Genomic DNA, 17,761 nt, shown 5'->3' on the forward strand with positions numbered 1-17,761 from the left:
CTTTAAGTCACCACCAAAAGGAACCCAGTTACACCTAAACACCCCTCCCAAAACCCCTCAATCCCCACAGAAACCCCCCCATCACCTCCCAAGCCTCCCCCGAGCCCCCTCCCCTCAACCCCCCGACCCGGGGGCCCGCCCAGCTCACCTCCGAGGGCTCCGGCCGCGCCCTCACGACGCTGCTGCTGAGCCAGAAGCCCCCCGAGAGCGGGGCCGCACCCCCAGAGCCGCCCCGGACCTGCCCTACCCCGAGGAGCTGCTGCTCACCCGCCCCTTCCTGCCCGAGGCTGAAAAGGACGGCGACCCCAAGGCTTGGGGCAACCCCCGAGGCATTTGGGGCCAGCTCCCCCTCCCCGCTCACCTGCGGGATGCTCCCGGCGCCGCGGCGGACACAGCGCCCGCCGACCCCGCGCTGCCCCCGCTGCTTTTCCTCTTCCTGCTCCTCCTCTTCCTCGCTCGCTCCTCTTCCTCCCGCTCCTCCTCCCCCGCCTCCGCCTCCATCCCGCCTCCTCCCGCTCCTCCTCCTTCCTAATCCCGCCTGCTTCTCCTCTTCTCTCCGCCCTTCTCCCGCTCCTTCCTCTCAGGGGGGTCCCGCCGCCTTTTGCGCTTCGCTGGCTGCCCTGGTGGGCTTCAGCTGCCTCCCAAGGGCCCCCCAGAGCGGGGTGACACGGGGGGAACACACGGGGGTCCCCATTCCCGATCACTCCGAGGCATCTGCACCCTCCAATCGCGGCCCCCCCAATCGCGGCTCCCCCCAAGTCCGTCCCCACTGCCCAACAATGAACGGCACCGGCCCGAACTGGGAAGCTTTATTGGGAACAGATCATAACCACAACAGGTCATAAAAATTCCTCCCCACCCCCATCCCCCCCCAGCTGCCACAGCCTTCCCCCCTTTGCACTTTCTCTTTGCCCCTCTCTCCCCCAGGCACGCGCAGTCTCTCCTGGGCTGCAGTTTCAGCAGTTTCTCGACTGCTCTCAGCAAGCTTTGGTCATCATTTCTGCGACGGTTGTTCCCCGTTTCTTGCCAAGTTACATCCTGTGCCTTAAGCTTGTGGCCAAGGTTTGCTAACTTTTACCCTGTAGCTTATACCTGCACAGCTACAATGATTTGAACCCTTTCAACGGGCACGGGCACACCAGAGCCAGCCTGGGCCCACGGAGGGAATTTATTCCCAACCAAATCCCAGCAGCACAAGGAGAAGGCAAAGAAATCTCTCCAACACCTTCCCCCCACCCAGCGCGGATCACCCGGAACGGGGGTCACCAGGGCTCTGCCCCACGGGGGGCACTGGGGATCATCCAGCGCCGACCCTCCCACGGGGGATGGAGCTGGAGCAGCGCACGAAGCTCTTCCCGCACTCGGGGCACTCGCGGGGCTGCCCTTACCGATGGCTCTGCTGGTGTCGGGCCAAAGGAGAGATCTCTGAGAAGCTCTTCCCGCACTCGGGGCTCTCCTGGGGCCTCTCCCTGCTGTGGAGGCGCCGGTGCCTGCTGAGGGTGGAGCTGTGCTTGAAGCCCTTCCTGCAGTCGGGGCAGCGGAAGGGCCTCTCATCCGTGGGAATGCGCTCATGTCTGAGGAGGAGGGAGCTGCTCTGGAACCTCTTCCCACACGCCCCACACTCGAAGGGCCGTTCCCCGCTGTGGGTCACCTGGTGTTCCATCAGCTGGCAGCTCCGGCTGAAGCCCTTCCCGCACTCCCCACACTTGTAGCGCCGTTACCTGGTGTGGATGCTCCGGTGTTTAATCAGCTGGCATTTGTAGCTGAAGCCTTTCCCACATTCCAAGCAGTTGTGGGGCCATTCCCCAGTGTGAGTGCTCTGGTGTCCCAGCAGCTTGGAGCTGTTTCTGAAGCCCATCCCACATTCCAAGCACTTGTAGGGCTTTTCCCCAGTGTGGATGCTCTGGTGTTCCTTTAGAGAGGAGCTGGTCCTGAAGCTCTTCCCACACTCCCCACACTCCCAGGGCCGTTCCCCAGTGTGGATCCTCTGGTGCTGCATCAGAGTGGATCTGTCTCTGAAGCTCTTCCCACACTCCCCACACTCGTAGGGCTTTTCCCCGGTGTGGATCCTCTGGTGTACCCTCAGGTAGGACCTGTGGCCAAAGGACATCCCACACTCCCCACACTCGTAGGGCCTCTCTCCGGTGTGGATCCTCTGGTGTTCAGTCAGGACGAAGCTGTCTCTGAAGCTCTTCCCACACTCCCCACACTCGTAGGGCCTCTCTCCGGTGTGGATGCTCTGGTGTTTAATCAGGCTGGAGCTGACTCTGAAGCTCTTCCCACACTCCCCACACTCGTAGGGCTTTTCCCCAGTGTGGATCCTCTGGTGGCTGACCAGGTGGGAGCTCTGGCTGAAGCCCGTCCCACACTCCCCACACTTGTAGGGCCATTCCCCGGTGTGGATCCTCTGGTGGCTGATGAGGTTGGAGCTGGAGCTGAAGCTCTTCCCACACTCCCCACACTTGAAGGGCTTTTCCCCAGTGTGGATCCTCTGGTGTTTAATCAGCAGGGAGCTGATCCTGAAGCCCTTCCCACACTCCCCACACTTGTGGGGCCAATTCCCAGTGTGGATGCTCTGGTGGCTGACCAGGTAGGAGTTGGAGCTGAAGCTCTTCCCACACTCCCCACACTCGTAGGGCTTTTCCCCAGTGTGGATCCTCTGGTGCTGGCTCAGCTGGGAGTTGTTTTTGAAGCCCTTCCCACACTCCAAGCACTTGTGGGGCCAGTCTTCCGTGTGGATCCTCTGGTGTTTCCTCAGCTTGCAGATCCACCTGAAGCTCTTCCCACACTCCAAGCACTTGTGGGGCTGCTCCCCGCCCTGAGCCTTCTCCCCCAGCTCTGAGCTCTGCCTGGATCTCCGGACGCCTTCCTGGCCCAGGGCGGCTCTTTCCTCCTTGGATCTCTCTGGGCTGAGTTTGCAGCCCCTCCTCGTGGGGGAATTCCGGGCCTTTTCCTCCTCCTCCATCCGGCCACGCCTCGGGAATGACAAATCCTGGTTTGGGGGGAAAAACAAGGGCTGAGTGCCTTGGGCTGCGGGTTCCTCCTGCCCAGGTCCATCTCCGGGAGTCTCCGGGGCTTTTATGTCCATGAAAACCCCAAACCACCACGATTCAGCCCAAAAAAACCTCCCACATGTTGCCCCTCTCTGATCTCTCCACTTTGGGTTTCTGGGACTCTCCTTTCCCTGCCCTCATCGGGGTCCCGTGGCTCCTGGGGTTCCCCCAGCTCTGGGGTCCCACTCAGGGATGATCCGGGGGGTTTTGGGGCTCCCAGGGCTCCCTTCTCCCCTGCTTCTCTGCTCCGGGCTTCCAGCAATCCCAGGGGTCCCCCCTTATCCAGGCTCTCCCCCTCTCCGGGCTGCCGGGGCTCCCCCAGCTCCGGGATCGCCCCTCTCCCCTCACCCCATCCCGGGGCTCCCGGCGTTCCCCTCCACCGCTCTCCCGGGGCACCCCAAGACCGATGTCCCCCTCCCACCCCGGCACCGAGCCCCCAAAATATCCCCCAAAGGGCCATTTGCGGCTCAGCTTTGGGGTCCCGAAGGATCCAAACATCGCCCCCGTGCCAAAATGAAACCCTGCCAGGGACCCACAAAGAGATTTGGGGCTCCATTCTGGAAGCTGCGAGCTCCAAACACCCCCCAAAGGAAAACGCTGCTTGGGGACCCCCCGAGGGATTTGGGGTGAGCTTCTGAGGGAAAAAAGGGTGGGAAACGTGAGGGGGAGAAAAGGCGAGAACGTGAGGGGAATAAAAGGGCGGGAAACGTGAGGGGAAAAAGGGCGGGAAACGTGAGGGGGAAAAGGTGGTCTGCACCCCGAGACACCACAACGCGCTGGGGCTGGTCCTGCACGTACCCCAAACCCCCCCAAAGCCCCCCAAACACCCCAGCACACTGGGGCTGCTCCTTCAGGTACCCCAAACCCAAAAAAGGACCCGTTACAATCAGTGGGGTGCCAAATAATGAGTCTGGGGGGGCTGCCAGAAAGGGATATATTCAAGTCAGTAGAGCTGCCAAATAGTGAATGCCCGAGGGCTGGCAAAAAGGGATCTCTTCCAGTCAACGGGGGCTGCCACCGAGTGACCCCAGTCGGGATGCCAGAAAAGGACCCAATCAAATCACAGAATTCACAGAATTCACAGAATTCACAGAATGTCTGCGTTGGAAGAAACCTTCAAGATCATCGAGTCCAACCCGTGCCCTAGCACCTCAACTAGATCATGGCACCAAGTGCCATATCCAGCCTTTTTCTAAACACATCCAGGGATGCTGATTCCACCACCTCCCCAGGCAGTCCATTCCAGCACTTTTATCACCCTTTCTGTAAAAAACCTTTTCCTAATATCCAACCTATATTTCCCTAGACGCAGCTTGAGACTGTGCCCTCTCGTTCTGTCAGCTGCTGCCTGGTGAAAAAGCTCAAGCCCCACCTGACTACAGCCTCCTTTCAGGGAGTTGGAGAGAGCGATAAGGTCACCTCTGACTCTCCTTTTCTCCAGGCTAAACAGCCCCAGCTCCCTCAGGCGTTCCTCACAGGGCTTGTGTTCCAAGCCCTTCACCAGCCTCGTTGCCGCTCTCTGAACGCCTCCAAGCACCTCAATGTCCTTCCTGAACTGAGGGGCCCAGAACTGGACACAGCACTCGATGTGCGGCCTCACCAGCGCCCAGTACAGGGGAAGAATGCCCTCCCTGCTTCTGCTGGCCACACTGCTCCTGATACAGGCCAGGATGCCATTGGCCTTCTTGGCCACCAAGGCACACTGCTGGCTCATGTTCAGCCGGCTATCGACCAGCACCCCCAGGTCCCTTTCCGCCTGGGCACTGTCCAGCCACACCGTCCCCAGCCTGTAACGCTGCAGGGGATTCTTGTGGCCAAAATGCAGTACCCGGCACTTGGGCTTATTCAACTTCGTCTTGTTGGACTCTGCCCATCTAGCCAACCGTTCCAAGTCTCTCTGCAGAGCCCTCCTTCCTCCCAACAGACTGACACGTGCTCCCAGCTTAGTGTCCTCTGCAAACTTACTAATGAAGGACTCCATTCCCTCATCCGTGTCGTCAATAAAAATACTGAACAGAACTGGCCCCAGCACAGACCCCTGAGGGACACCACTGGTCACTGGTCACCAGCTGGATGCAGCTCCGTTCACCAGCACTCTCTGGGCCCGCCCATCCAGCCGCTTCTTGACCCAGCAGAGTGCTCCTGGCCAAGCCACGTGCTGTCGGCTTTTCCAGGAGTATGCTGTGGGAGACAGTGCCAAAGGCCTGGCTGAAGCCCAAATAGACAACATCCACAGCCCTTCCTGCGTCTACCAGGCAGCTCACCTGGTCATAAAAGGAGATCAGGTTGGTCAAACACGACCTACCCCTCCTAAACCCACGCGGGCCGGCTCTGACACCCTGGCCGTCCTGGAAATTCTGTGTGATGACACTCAGTACAAGCTGATCCATGACCTTACCGGCTACTGAGGCCAGGCTGACCGGCCTATAGTTACCAGGTTCCTCCTTCCCACCCTTTCTGTACATGGGCACCACACTGGCCAGCTTCCAGTCAGCTGGAACCTCCCCAGTGAGCCAGGACTGGTGGGAAATGATGCAGAGTGGCTTTGCAAGCTCATCTGCCAGCTCCCTCATCACCCTGGCATGGATCTCATCCGGTCCCATAGATTTATGGAGATCCAAGCATCCCAGCAGTTCTCTGCCTGCCTCCTCCTGGATAACACGAGGCAAAGAGGGCATTAAGCACTTCTGCCTTCTCTTCATCTGCAGATACAAAGTTCCCTCCCTCATCCAAAAAAGAACAAAGCTTGCTCTTACCATTCCTTTTAGCATTAATATATTTCTCAAAACATTTCTTATTATCCTTTACAGAAGTCACCATCTTCAGTTCAAGCTGAGCTTTGGCCTCCCAAATTCTTTTCCTACATGCTCTAGCAGCCCTTTTAAATACCTCCTGAGACACCTGACCCTCCTTCCAAAGATGATCCATCATTTTTTAATTCCCAAGTTCCTCCAAAACCTGATTGCCCATCCAGGCTGCATGTTAAATCAAAGAGGGCTGCCAAATAGTGACCCACCCAAAAAAAGACCTGCCACAAAGGGACCAATTCCAATCTATGGGCGCTGCCACATTGGGAGACAACAAAAAAAACAGCCCCCCAAAAAACCGCCAGAACCCCTCCTCCAACCCCTAAAATCGCCACAAACCCCCACACCCCCTTTAAGTCACCACCAAAAGGAACCCAGTTACACCTAAACACCCCTCCCAAAACCCCTCAATCCCCACAGAAACCCCCCCATCACCTCCCAAGCCTCCCCCGAGCCCCCTCCCCTCAACCCCCCGACCCGGGGGCCCGCCCAGCTCACCTCCGAGGGCTCCGGCCGCGCCCTCACGACGCTGCTGCTGAGCCAGAAGCCCCCCGAGAGCGGGGCCGCACCCCCAGAGCCGCCCCGGACCTGCCCTACCCCGAGGAGCTGCTGCTCACCCGCCCCTTCCTGCCCGAGGCTGAAAAGGACGGCGACCCCAAGGCTTGGGGCAACCCCCGAGGCATTTGGGGCCAGCTCCCCCTCCCCGCTCACCTGCGGGATGCTCCCGGCGCCGCGGCGGACACAGCGCCCGCCGACCCCGCGCTGCCCCCGCTGCTTTTCCTCTTCCTGCTCCTCCTCTTCCTCGCTCGCTCCTCTTCCTCCCGCTCCTCCTCCCCCGCCTCCGCCTCCATCCCGCCTCCTCCCGCTCCTCCTCCTTCCTAATCCCGCCTGCTTCTCCTCTTCTCTCCGCCCTTCTCCCGCTCCTTCCTCTCAGGGGGGTCCCGCCGCCTTTTGCGCTTCGCTGGCTGCCCTGGTGGGCTTCAGCTGCCTCCCAAGGGCCCCCCAGAGCGGGGTGACACGGGGGGAACACACGGGGGTCCCCATTCCCGATCACTCCCAGGCATCTGCACCCCCCAATCGCGGCCCCCCCAATCGCGGCTCCCCCCAAGTCCGTCCCCACTGCCCAACAATGAACGGCACCGGCCCGAACTGGGAAGCTTTATTGGGAACAGATCATAACCACAACAGGTCATAAAAATTCCTCCCCACCCCCATCCCCCCCAGCTGCCACAGCCTTCCCCCCTTTGCACTTTCTCTTTGCCCCTCTCTCCCCCAGGCACGCGCAGTCTCTCCTGGGCTGCAGTTTCAGCAGTTTCTCGACTGCTCTCAGCAAGCTTTGGTCATCATTTCTGCGACGGTTGTTCCCCGTTTCTTGCCAAGTTACATCCTGTGCCTTAAGCTTGTGGCCAATACTTGCTAACTTTTACCCGGTATCTTATACCTGCACAGCTACAATGATTTGAACCCTTTCAACTGGCACGGGCACACCAGAGCCAGCCTGGGCACACGGAGGGAATTTATTCCCAACCAAATCCCAGCAGCACAAGGAGAAGGCAAAGAAATCTCTCCAACACCTTCCCCCCACCCAGCGCGGATCACCCGGAACGGGGGTCACCAGGGCTCTGCCCCACGGGGGGCACTGGGGATCATCCAGCGCCGACCCTCCCACGGGGGATGGAGCTGGAGCAGCGCACGAAGCTCTTCCCGCACTCGGGGCACTCGCGGGGCTGCCCTTACCGATGGCTCTGCTGGTGTCGGGCCAAAGGAGAGATCTCTGAGAAGCTCTTCCCGCACTCGGGGCTCTCCTGGGGCCTCTCCCTGCTGTGGAGGCGCCGGTGCCTGCTGAGGGTGGAGCTGTGCTTGAAGCCCTTCCTGCAGTCGGGGCAGCGGAAGGGCCTCTCATCCGTGGCAATGCGCTCATGTCTGAGGAGGAGGGAGCTGCTCTGGAACCTCTTCCCACACGCCCCACACTCGAAGGGCCGTTCCCCGCTGTGGGTCACCTGGTGTTCCATCAGCTGGCAGCTCCGGCTGAAGCCCTTCCCGCACTCCCCACACTTGTAGCGCCGTTACCTGGTGTGGATGCTCCGGTGTTTAATCAGCTGGCATTTGTAGCTGAAGCCTTTCCCACATTCCAAGCAGTTGTGGGGCCATTCCCCAGTGTGAGTGCTCTGGTGTCCCAGCAGCTTGGAGCTGTTTCTGAAGCCCATCCCACATTCCAAGCACTTGTAGGGCTTTTCCCCAGTGTGGATGCTCTGGTGCTGCATCAGAGTGAAGCTGGTCCTGAAGCTCTTCCCACACTCCCCACACTCGTAGGGTTTTTCCCCAGTGTGGATTCTCTGGTGTACCCTCAGGCGGGCGCTCCGGATGAAGGACATCCCACACTCCCCACACTCGTAGGGTTTTTCCCCAGTGTGGATTCTCTGGTGTACCCTCAGGCGGGCGCTCCGGATGAAGGACATCCCACACTCCCCACACTCGTAGGGTTTTTCCCCAGTGTGGATCCTCTGGTGTATCCTCAGGCTAGCGCTCAGCCTGAAGGACATCCCACACTCCCCACACTTGTAGGGCCGTTCCCCGGTGTGGATCCTCTGGTGTATCCTCAGGCGGGTGCTCCGGATGAAGGACATCCCACACTCCCCACACTCGTAGGGCCTCTCTCCAGTGTGGATCCTCTGGTGTTCAGTCAGGCTGAAGCTGTAGGTGAAGCTCTTCCCACACTCCCCACACTCGTAGGGCTTTTCCCCACTGTGGATCCTCTGGTGGCTGACCAGCTGGGAGCTGGAGCTGAAGCCCGTCCCACACTCCCCACACTTGTAGGGCCATTCCCCAGTGTGGATCCTCTGGTGTTTAATCAGGCTGGAGCTGACTCCGAAGCCCTTCCCACACTCCCCACACTTGTAGGGCTTTTCCCCAGTGTGGATCCTCTGGTGCTGGCTCAGCTCGGAGTTCTTTCCGAACCTCTTCCCACACTCCAAGCACTTGTGGGGCCAGTCTTCGGTGTGGATCCTCTGGTGTTTCCTCAGCTTGCAGATCCACCTGAAGCTCTTCCCACACTCCAAGCACTTGTGGGGCTGCTCCCCGCCCTGAGCCTTCTCCCCCACCTCTGAGCTCTGCCTGGATCTCCGGACGCCTTCCTGGCCCAGGACGGCTCTTTCCTCCTTGGATCTCTCTGGGCTGCGTTTGCAGCCCCTCCTCGTGGGGGAACTCCGGGCCTTTTCCTCCTCCTCCATCCGGCCATGCCTCGGGAATGACAAATCCTGCTTTGGGGGGAAAAACAAGGGCTGAGTGCCTTGGGCTGCGGGTTTGTACTAGTTTGAAAACAAACCAGTGGGAGGCAGCAAGTCAGAATAACAATTTAATGGGCAAAATTAAAGGAAAGGGAAAAAAGAAGGACTAAAAGAAAACACTGGTTCAAACTGACAGAGTCAAAATACAACCTGAGTCCCTGTAAGGCAGGGTGCTGGTAGCAGTCTGGTAGAATGGTGGCTGCACTCCTCTGAAGCAGTGATCCTGTAGAGAAAAAAAAAGGTCTTCTCTTCCTCAGAAGGTCCGGTGGTGGCTCTGTAGCTCCTGTCCTCTGGAAATCCAGTGGAGAAGGGATGTCTCCGGTGTTCAGTCTCAGATTATATCCACGATGGGACGCTTGGTTCCTCCCTCTGGGTGCAGCATCTCACAATGGGGTAATGAGTCAAGAGGCCAAGTGTTGATTAGGCTCATTAACAGAAGATAGTCTGGAGGGAGTTATCTCTGAGTCATGGGGCAGGACAAGGATGGGCCATTAACAGCAAGATAGACTGGGGGGAGGAGGCAAGGAAACACTGCCCCACCTGATTTCAATGGCTCATGAGGATGGTAATAGAACACACCTCAACCCAGGACAGGGTTCCTCCTGCCCAGGTCCATCTCCGGGAGTCTCGGGGACTTTTATGTCCATGAAAAACCCCAAACCACCACGATTCAGCCCAAAAAAACCTCCCACATGTTGCCCCTCCCTGATCTCTCCACTTTGGGTTTCTGGGACTCTCCTTTCCCTGCCCTCATCGGGGTCCCGTGGCTCCTGGGGTTCCCCCAGCTCTGGGGTCCCACTCAGGGATGATCCGGGGGGTTTTGGGGCTCCCAGGGCTCCCTTCTCCCCTGCTTCTCTGCTCCGGGCTTCCAGCAATCCCAGGGGTCCCCCCTTATCCAGGCTCTCCCCCTCTCCGGGCTGCCGGGGCTCCCCCAGCTCCGGGATCGCCCCTCTCCCCTCACCCCATCCCGGGGCTCCCGGCGTTCCCCTCCACCGCTCTCCCGGGGCACCCCAAGACCGATGTCCCCCTCCCACCCCGGCACCGGCACCGAGCCCCCAAAATATCCCCCAAAGGGCCATTTGCGGCTCAGCTTTGGGGTCCCGAAGGATCCAAACATCGCCCCCGTGCCAAAATGAAACCCTGCCAGGGACCCACAAAGAGATTTGGGGCTCCATTCTGGAAGCTGCGAGCTCCAAACACCCCCCAAAGGAAAACGCTGCTTGGGGACCCCCCGAGGGATTTGGGGTGAGCTTCTGAGGGAAAAAAGGGTGGGAAACGTGAGGGGGAGAAAAGGCGGGAACGTGAGGGGAAAAAGGGCGGGAAACGTGAGGGGAAAAGGTGGGAAACGTGAGGGGAAAAAGGGCGGGAAACGTGAGGGGAAAAAGGGCGGGAAACGTGAGGGGAAAAAGGTGGGAAACGTGAGGGGAAAAAGGTGGTCTGCACCCGAGACACCACAACGCGCTGGGGCTGGTCCTGCACGTACCCCAAACCCCCCCAAAGCCCCCCAAACACCCCAGCACACTGGGGCTGCTCCTTCAGGTACCCCAAACCCAAAACAGGACCCGTTACAATCAGTGGGGTGCCAAATAATGAGTCTGGGGGGGCTACCAGAAAGGGATCTATTCAAGTCAGTAGAGCTGCCAAATAGTGAATGCAAGAGGGCTGGCAAAAAGGGATCTCTTCCAGTCAACGGGGGCTGCCACCGAGTGACCCCAGTCGGGATGCCAGAAAAGGACCCAATCAAATCACAGAATTCACAGAATTCACAGAATTCACAGAATTCACAGAATTCACAGAATTCACAGAATTCACAGAATGTCTGCGTTGGAAGAAACCTTCAAGATCATCGAGTCCAACCCGTGCCCTAGCACCTCAACTAGATCATGGCACCAAGTGCCATATCCAGCCTTTTTTTAAACACATCCAGGGATGCTGATTCCACCACCTCCCCAGGCAGTCCATTCCAGCACTTTTATCACCCTTTCTGTAAAAAACCTTTTCCTAATATCCAACCTATATTTCCCTAGACGCAGCTTGAGACTGTGCCCTCTCGTTCTGTCAGCTGCTGCCTGGTGAAAAAGCTCAAGCCCCACCTGACTACAGCCTCCTTTCAGGGAGTTGGAGAGAGCGATAAGGTCACCTCTGACTCTCCTTTTCTCCAGGCTAAACAGCCCCAGCTCCCTCAGGCGTTCCTCACAGGGCTTGTGTTCCAAGCCCTTCACCAGCCTCGTTGCCGCTCTCTGAACGCCTCCAAGCACCTCAATGTCCTTCCTCAACTGAGGGGCCCAGAACTGGACACAGCACTCGATGTGCGGCCTCACCAGCGCCCAGTACAGGGGAAGAATGCCCTCCCTGCTTCTGCTGGCCACACTGCTCCTGATACAGGCCAGGATGCCATTGGCCTTCTTGGCCACCAAGGCACACTGCTGGCTCATGTTCAGCCGGCTATCGACCAGCACCCCCAGGTCCCTTTCCGCCTGGGCACTGTCCAGCCACACCGTCCCCAGCCTGTAACGCTGCAGGGGATTCTTGTGGCCAAAATGCAGTACCCGGCACTTGGGCTTATTCAACTTCGTCTTGTTGGACTCTGCCCATCTAGCCAACCGTTCCAAGTCTCTCTGCAGAGCCCTCCTTCCTCCCAACAGATTGACACGTGCTCCCAGCTTAGTGTCCTCTGCAAACTTACTAATGAAGGACTCCATTCCCTCATCCGTGTCGTCAATAAAAATACTGAACAGAACTGGCCCCAGCACAGACCCCTGAGGGACACCACTGGTCACTGGTCACCAGCTGGATGCAGCTCCGTTCACCAGCACTCTCTGGGCCCGCCCATCCAGCCGGTTCTTGACCCAGCAGAGTGCTCCTGGCCAAGCCACGTGCTGTCGGCTTTTCCAGGAGTATGCTGTGGGAGACAGTGCCAAAGGCCTGGCTGAAGCCCAAATAGACAACATCCACAGCCCTTCCTGCGTCTACCAGGCAGCTCACCTGGTCATAAAAGGAGATCAGGTTGGTCAAACACGACCTACCCCTCCTAAACCCACGCGGGCTGGCTCTGACACCCTGGCCGTCCTGGAAATTCTGTGTGATGACACTCAGTACAAGCTGATCCATGACCTTACCGGCTACTGAGGCCAGGCTGACCGGCCTATAGGTACCAGGTTCCTCCTTCCCACCCTTTCTGTACATGGGCACCACACTGGCCAGCTTCCAGTCAGCTGGAACCTCCCCAGTGAGCCAGGACTGGTGGGAAATGATGCAGAGTGGCTTTGCAAGCTCATCTGCCAGCTCCCTCATCACCCTGGCATGGATCTCATCCGGTCCCATAGATTTATGGAGATCCAAGCATCCCAGCAGTTCTCTGCCTGCCTCCTCCTGGATAACACGAGGCAAAGAGGGCATTAAGCACTTCTGCCTTCTCTTCATCTGCAGATACAAAGTTCCCTCCCTCATCCAAAAAAGAACAAAGCTTGCTCTTACCATTCCTTTTAGCATTAATATATTTCTCAAAACATTTCTTATTATCCTTTACAGAAGTCGCCATCTTAAGTTCAAGCTGAGCTTTGGCCTCCCAAATTCTTTTCCTACATGCTCTAGCAGCCCTTTTAAATACCTCCTGAGAGACCTGACCCTCCTTCCAAAGATGATCCATCATTTTTTAATTCCCAAGTTCCTCCAAAACCTGATTGCCCATCCAGGCTGCATGTTAAATCAGAGGGCTGACAAATAGTGACCCACCCAAAAAAAGACCTGCCACAAAGGGATCAATTCCAATCTATGGGCGCTGCCACATTGGGAGACAACAAAAAACATCGCCCCCCCACACACCCCCAGAACCCCTCCTCCAACCCCTAAAATCGCCACAAACCCCCACACCCCCTTTAAGTCACCACCAAAAGGAACCCAGTTACACCTAAACACCCCTCCCAAAACCCCTCAATCCCCACAGAAACCCCCCCATCACCTCCCAAGCCTCCCCCGAGCCCCCTCCCCTCAACCCCCCGACCCGGGGGCCCGCCCAGCTCACCTCCGAGGGCTCCGGCCGCGCCCTCACGACGCTGCTGCTGAGCCAGAAGCCCCCCGAGAGCGGGGCCGCACCCCCAGAGCCGCCCCGGACCTGCCCTACCCCGAGGAGCTGCTGCTCACCCGCCCCTTCCTGCCCGAGGCTGAAAAGGACGGCGACCCCAAGGCTTGGGGCAACCCCCGAGGCATTTGGGGCCAGCTCCCCCTCCCCGCTCACCTGCGGGATGCTCCCGGCGCCGCGGCGGACACAGCGCCCGCCGACCCCGCGCTGCCCCCGCTGCTTTTCCTCTTCCTGCTCCTCCTCTTCCTCGCTCGCTCCTCTTCCTCCCGCTCCTCCTCCCCCGCCTCCGCCTCCATCCCGCCTCCTCCCGCTCCTCCTCCTTCCTAATCCCGCCTGCTTCTCCTCTTCTCTCCGCCCTTCTCCCGCTCCTTCCTCTCAGGGGGGTCCCGCCGCCTTTTGCGCTTCGCTGGCTGCCCTGGTGGGCTTCAGCTGCCTCCCAAGGGCCCCCCAGAGCGGGGTGACACGGGGGGAACACACGGGGGTCCCCATTCCCGATCACTCCCAGGCATCTGCACCCCCCAATCGCGGCCCCCCCAATCGCGGCTCCCCCCAAGTCCGTCCCCACTGCCCAACAATGAACGGCACCGGCCCGAACTGGGAAGCTTTATTGGGAACAGATCATAACCACAACAGGTCATAAAAATTCCTCCCCACCCCCATCCCCCCCAGCTGCCACAGCCTTCCCCCCTTTGCACTTTCTCTTTGCCCCTCTCTCCCCCAGGCACGCGCAGTCTCTCCTGGGCTGCAGTTTCAGCAGTTTCTCGACTGCTCTCAGCAAGCTTTGGTCATCATTTCTGCGACGGTTGTTCCCCGTTTCTTGCCAAGTTACATCCTGTGCCTTAAGCTTGTGGCCAATACTTGCTAACTTTTACCCGGTATCTTATACCTGCACAGCTACAATGATTTGAACCCTTTCAACTGGCACGGGCACACCAGAGCCAGCCTGGGCACACGGAGGGAATTTATTCCCAACCAAATCCCAGCAGCACAAGGAGAAGGCAAAGAAATCTCTCCAACACCTTCCCCCCACCCAGCGCGGATCACCCGGAACGGGGGTCACCAGGGCTCTGCCCCACGGGGGGCACTGGGGATCATCCAGCGCCGACCCTCCCACGGGGGATGGAGCTGGAGCAGCGCACGAAGCTCTTCCCGCACTCGGGGCACTCGCGGGGCTGCCCTTACCGATGGCTCTGCTGGTGTCGGGCCAAAGGAGAGATCTCTGAGAAGCTCTTCCCGCACTCGGGGCTCTCCTGGGGCCTCTCCCTGCTGTGGAGGCGCCGGTGCCTGCTGAGGGTGGAGCTGTGCTTGAAGCCCTTCCTGCAGTCGGGGCAGCGGAAGGGCCTCTCATCCGTGGCAATGCGCTCATGTCTGAGGAGGAGGGAGCTGCTCTGGAACCTCTTCCCACACGCCCCACACTCGAAGGGCCGTTCCCCGCTGTGGGTCACCTGGTGTTCCATCAGCTGGCAGCTCCGGCTGAAGCCCTTCCCGCACTCCCCACACTTGTAGCGCCGTTACCTGGTGTGGATGCTCCGGTGTTTAATCAGCTGGCATTTGTAGCTGAAGCCTTTCCCACATTCCAAGCAGTTGTGGGGCCATTCCCCAGTGTGAGTGCTCTGGTGTCCCAGCAGCTTGGAGCTGTTTCTGAAGCCCATCCCACATTCCAAGCACTTGTAGGGCTTTTCCCCAGTGTGGATGCTCTGGTGCTGCATCAGAGTGAAGCTGGTCCTGAAGCTCTTCCCACACTCCCCACACTCGTAGGGTTTTTCCCCAGTGTGGATCCTCTGGTGTATCCTCAGGCGGGCGCTCTGCCTGAAGGACATCCCACACTCCCCACACTTGTAGGGCCGTTCCCCAGTGTGGATCCTCTGGTGTACCCTCAGGCTGGTGCTCCGGATGAAGGACATCCCACACTCCCCACACTCGTAGGGTTTTTCCCCAGTGTGGATTCTCTGGTGTACCCTCAGGCGGGCGCTCCGGATGAAGGACATCCCACACTCCCCACACTCGTAGGGTTTTTCCCCAGTGTGGATCCTCTGGTGTATCCTCAGGCTAGCGCTCAGCCTGAAGGACATCCCACACTCCCCACACTTGTAGGGCCGTTCCCCGGTGTGGATCCTCTGGTGTATCCTCAGGCGGGTGCTCCGGATGAAGGACATCCCACACTCCCCACACTCGTAGGGCCTCTCTCCAGTGTGGATCCTCTGGTGTTCAGTCAGGCTGAAGCTGTAGGTGAAGCTCTTCCCACACTCCCCACACTCGTAGGGCTTTTCCCCACTGTGGATCCTCTGGTGGCTGACCAGCTGGGAGCTGGAGCTGAAGCCCGTCCCACACTCCCCACACTTGTAGGGCCATTCCCCAGTGTGGATCCTCTGGTGTTTAATCAGGCTGGAGCTGACTCCGAAGCCCTTCCCACACTCCCCACACTTGTAGGGCTTTTCCCCAGTGTGGATCCTCTGGTGCTGGCTCAGCTGGGAGTTCTTTCCGAACCTCTTCCCACACTCCAAGCACTTGTGGGGCCAGTCTTCGGTGTGGATCCTCTGGTGTTTCCTCAGCTTGCAGATCCACCTGAAGCTCTTCCCACACTCCAAGCACTTGTGGGGCTGCTCCCCGCCCTGAGCCTTCTCCCCCACCTCTGAGCTCTGCCTGGATCTCCGGACGCCTTCCTGGCCCAGGACGGCTCTTTCCTCCTTGGATCTCTCTGGGCTGCGTTTGCAGCCCCTCCTCGTGGGGGAACTCCGGGCCTTTTCCTCCTCCTCCATCCGGCCATGCCTCGGGAATGACAAATCCTGCTTTGGGGGGAAAAACAAGGGCTGAGTGCCTTGGGCTGCGGGTTTGTACTAGTTTGAAAACAAACCAGTGGGAGGCAGCAAGTCAGAATAACAATTTAATGGGCAAAATTAAAGGAAAGGGAAAAAAGAAGGACTAAAAGAAAACACTGGTTCAAACTGACAGAGTCAAAATACAACCTGAGTCCCTGTAAGGCAGGGTGCTGGTAGCAGTCTGGTAGAATGGTGGCTGCACTCCTCTGAAGCAGTGATCCTGTAGAGAAAAAAAAAGGTCTTCTCTTCCTCAGAAGGTCCGGTGGTGGCTCTGTAGCTCCTGTCCTCTGGAAATCCAGTGGAGAAGGGATGTCTCCGGTGTTCAGTCTCAGATTATATCCACGATGGGACGCTTGGTTCCTCCCTCTGGGTGCAGCATCTCACAATGGGGTAATGAGTCAAGAGGCCAAGTGTTGATTAGGCTCATTAACAGAAGATAGTCTGGAGGGAGTTATCTCTGAGTCATGGGGCAGGACAAGGATGGGCCATTAACAGCAAGATAGACTGGGGGGAGGAGGCAAGGAAACACTGCCCCACCTGATTTCAATGGCTCATGAGGATGGTAATAGAACACACCTCAACCCAGGACAGGGTTCCTCCTGCCCAGGTCCATCTCCGGGAGTCTCGGGGACTTTTATGTCCATGAAAAACCCCAAACCACCACGATTCAGCCCAAAAAAACCTCCCACATGTTGCCCCTCCCTGATCTCTCCACTTTGGGTTTCTGGGACTCTCCTTTCCCTGCCCTCATCGGGGTCCCGTGGCTCCTGGGGTTCCCCCAGCTCTGGGGTCCCACTCAGGGATGATCCGGGGGGTTTTGGGGCTCCCAGGGCTCCCTTCTCCCCTGCTTCTCTGCTCCGGGCTTCCAGCAATCCCAGGGGTCCCCCCTTATCCAGGCTCTCCCCCTCTCCGGGCTGCCGGGGCTCCCCCAGCTCCGGGATCGCCCCTCTCCCCTCACCCCATCCCGGGGCTCCCGGCGTTCCCCTCCACCGCTCTCCCGGGGCACCCCAAGACCGATGTCCCCCTCCCACCCCGGCACCGGCACCGAGCCCCCAAAATATCCCCCAAAGGGCCATTTGCGGCTCAGCTTTGGGGTCCCGAAGGATCCAAACATCGCCCCCGTGCCAAAATGAAACCCTGCCAGGGACCCACAAAGAGATTTGGGGCTCCATTCTGGAAGCTGCGAGCTCCAAACACCCCCCAAAGGAAAACGCTGCTTGGGGACCCCCCGAGGGATTTGGGGTGAGCTTCTGAGGGAAAAAAGGGTGGGAAACGTGGGGGGGAGAAAAGGCGGGAACGTGAGGGGAAAAAGGGCGGGAAACGTGAGGGGAAAAGGTGGGAAACGTGAGGGGAAAAAGGGCGGGAAACGTGAGGGGAAAAAGGGCGGGAAACGTGAGGGGAAAAAGGTGGGAAACGTGAGGGGAAAAAGGTGGTCTGCACCCGAGACACCACAACGCGCTGGGGCTGGTCCTGCACGTACCCCAAACCCCCCCAAAGCCCCCCAAACACCCCAGCACACTGGGGCTGCTCCTTCAGGTACCCCAAACCCAAAACAGGACCCGTTACAATCAGTGGGGTGCCAAATAATGAGTCTGGGGGGGCTACCAGAAAGGGATCTATTCAAGTCAGTAGAGCTGCCAAATAGTGAATGCAAGAGGGCTGGCAAAAAGGGATCTCTTCCAGTCAACGGGGGCTGCCACCGAGTGACCCCAGT

The 17,761-nt window shown here is 58.8% G+C and overlaps 1 pseudogene; it reads right to left on the bottom strand.

The window, feature by feature from the left end:
- Nucleotides 1–883: 883 nt before the first annotated feature.
- Nucleotides 884–16,936, bottom strand: LOC138101016 (zinc finger protein 850-like; annotated as a pseudogene).
- Nucleotides 16,937–17,761: the final 825 nt, after the last annotated feature.

The sequence above is a fragment of the Aphelocoma coerulescens genome, unplaced genomic scaffold (genome assembly GCF_041296385.1).
Source record: "Aphelocoma coerulescens isolate FSJ_1873_10779 unplaced genomic scaffold, UR_Acoe_1.0 HiC_scaffold_182, whole genome shotgun sequence".
NCBI classification, from domain to species: Eukaryota; Metazoa; Chordata; class Aves; order Passeriformes; family Corvidae; genus Aphelocoma; species Aphelocoma coerulescens.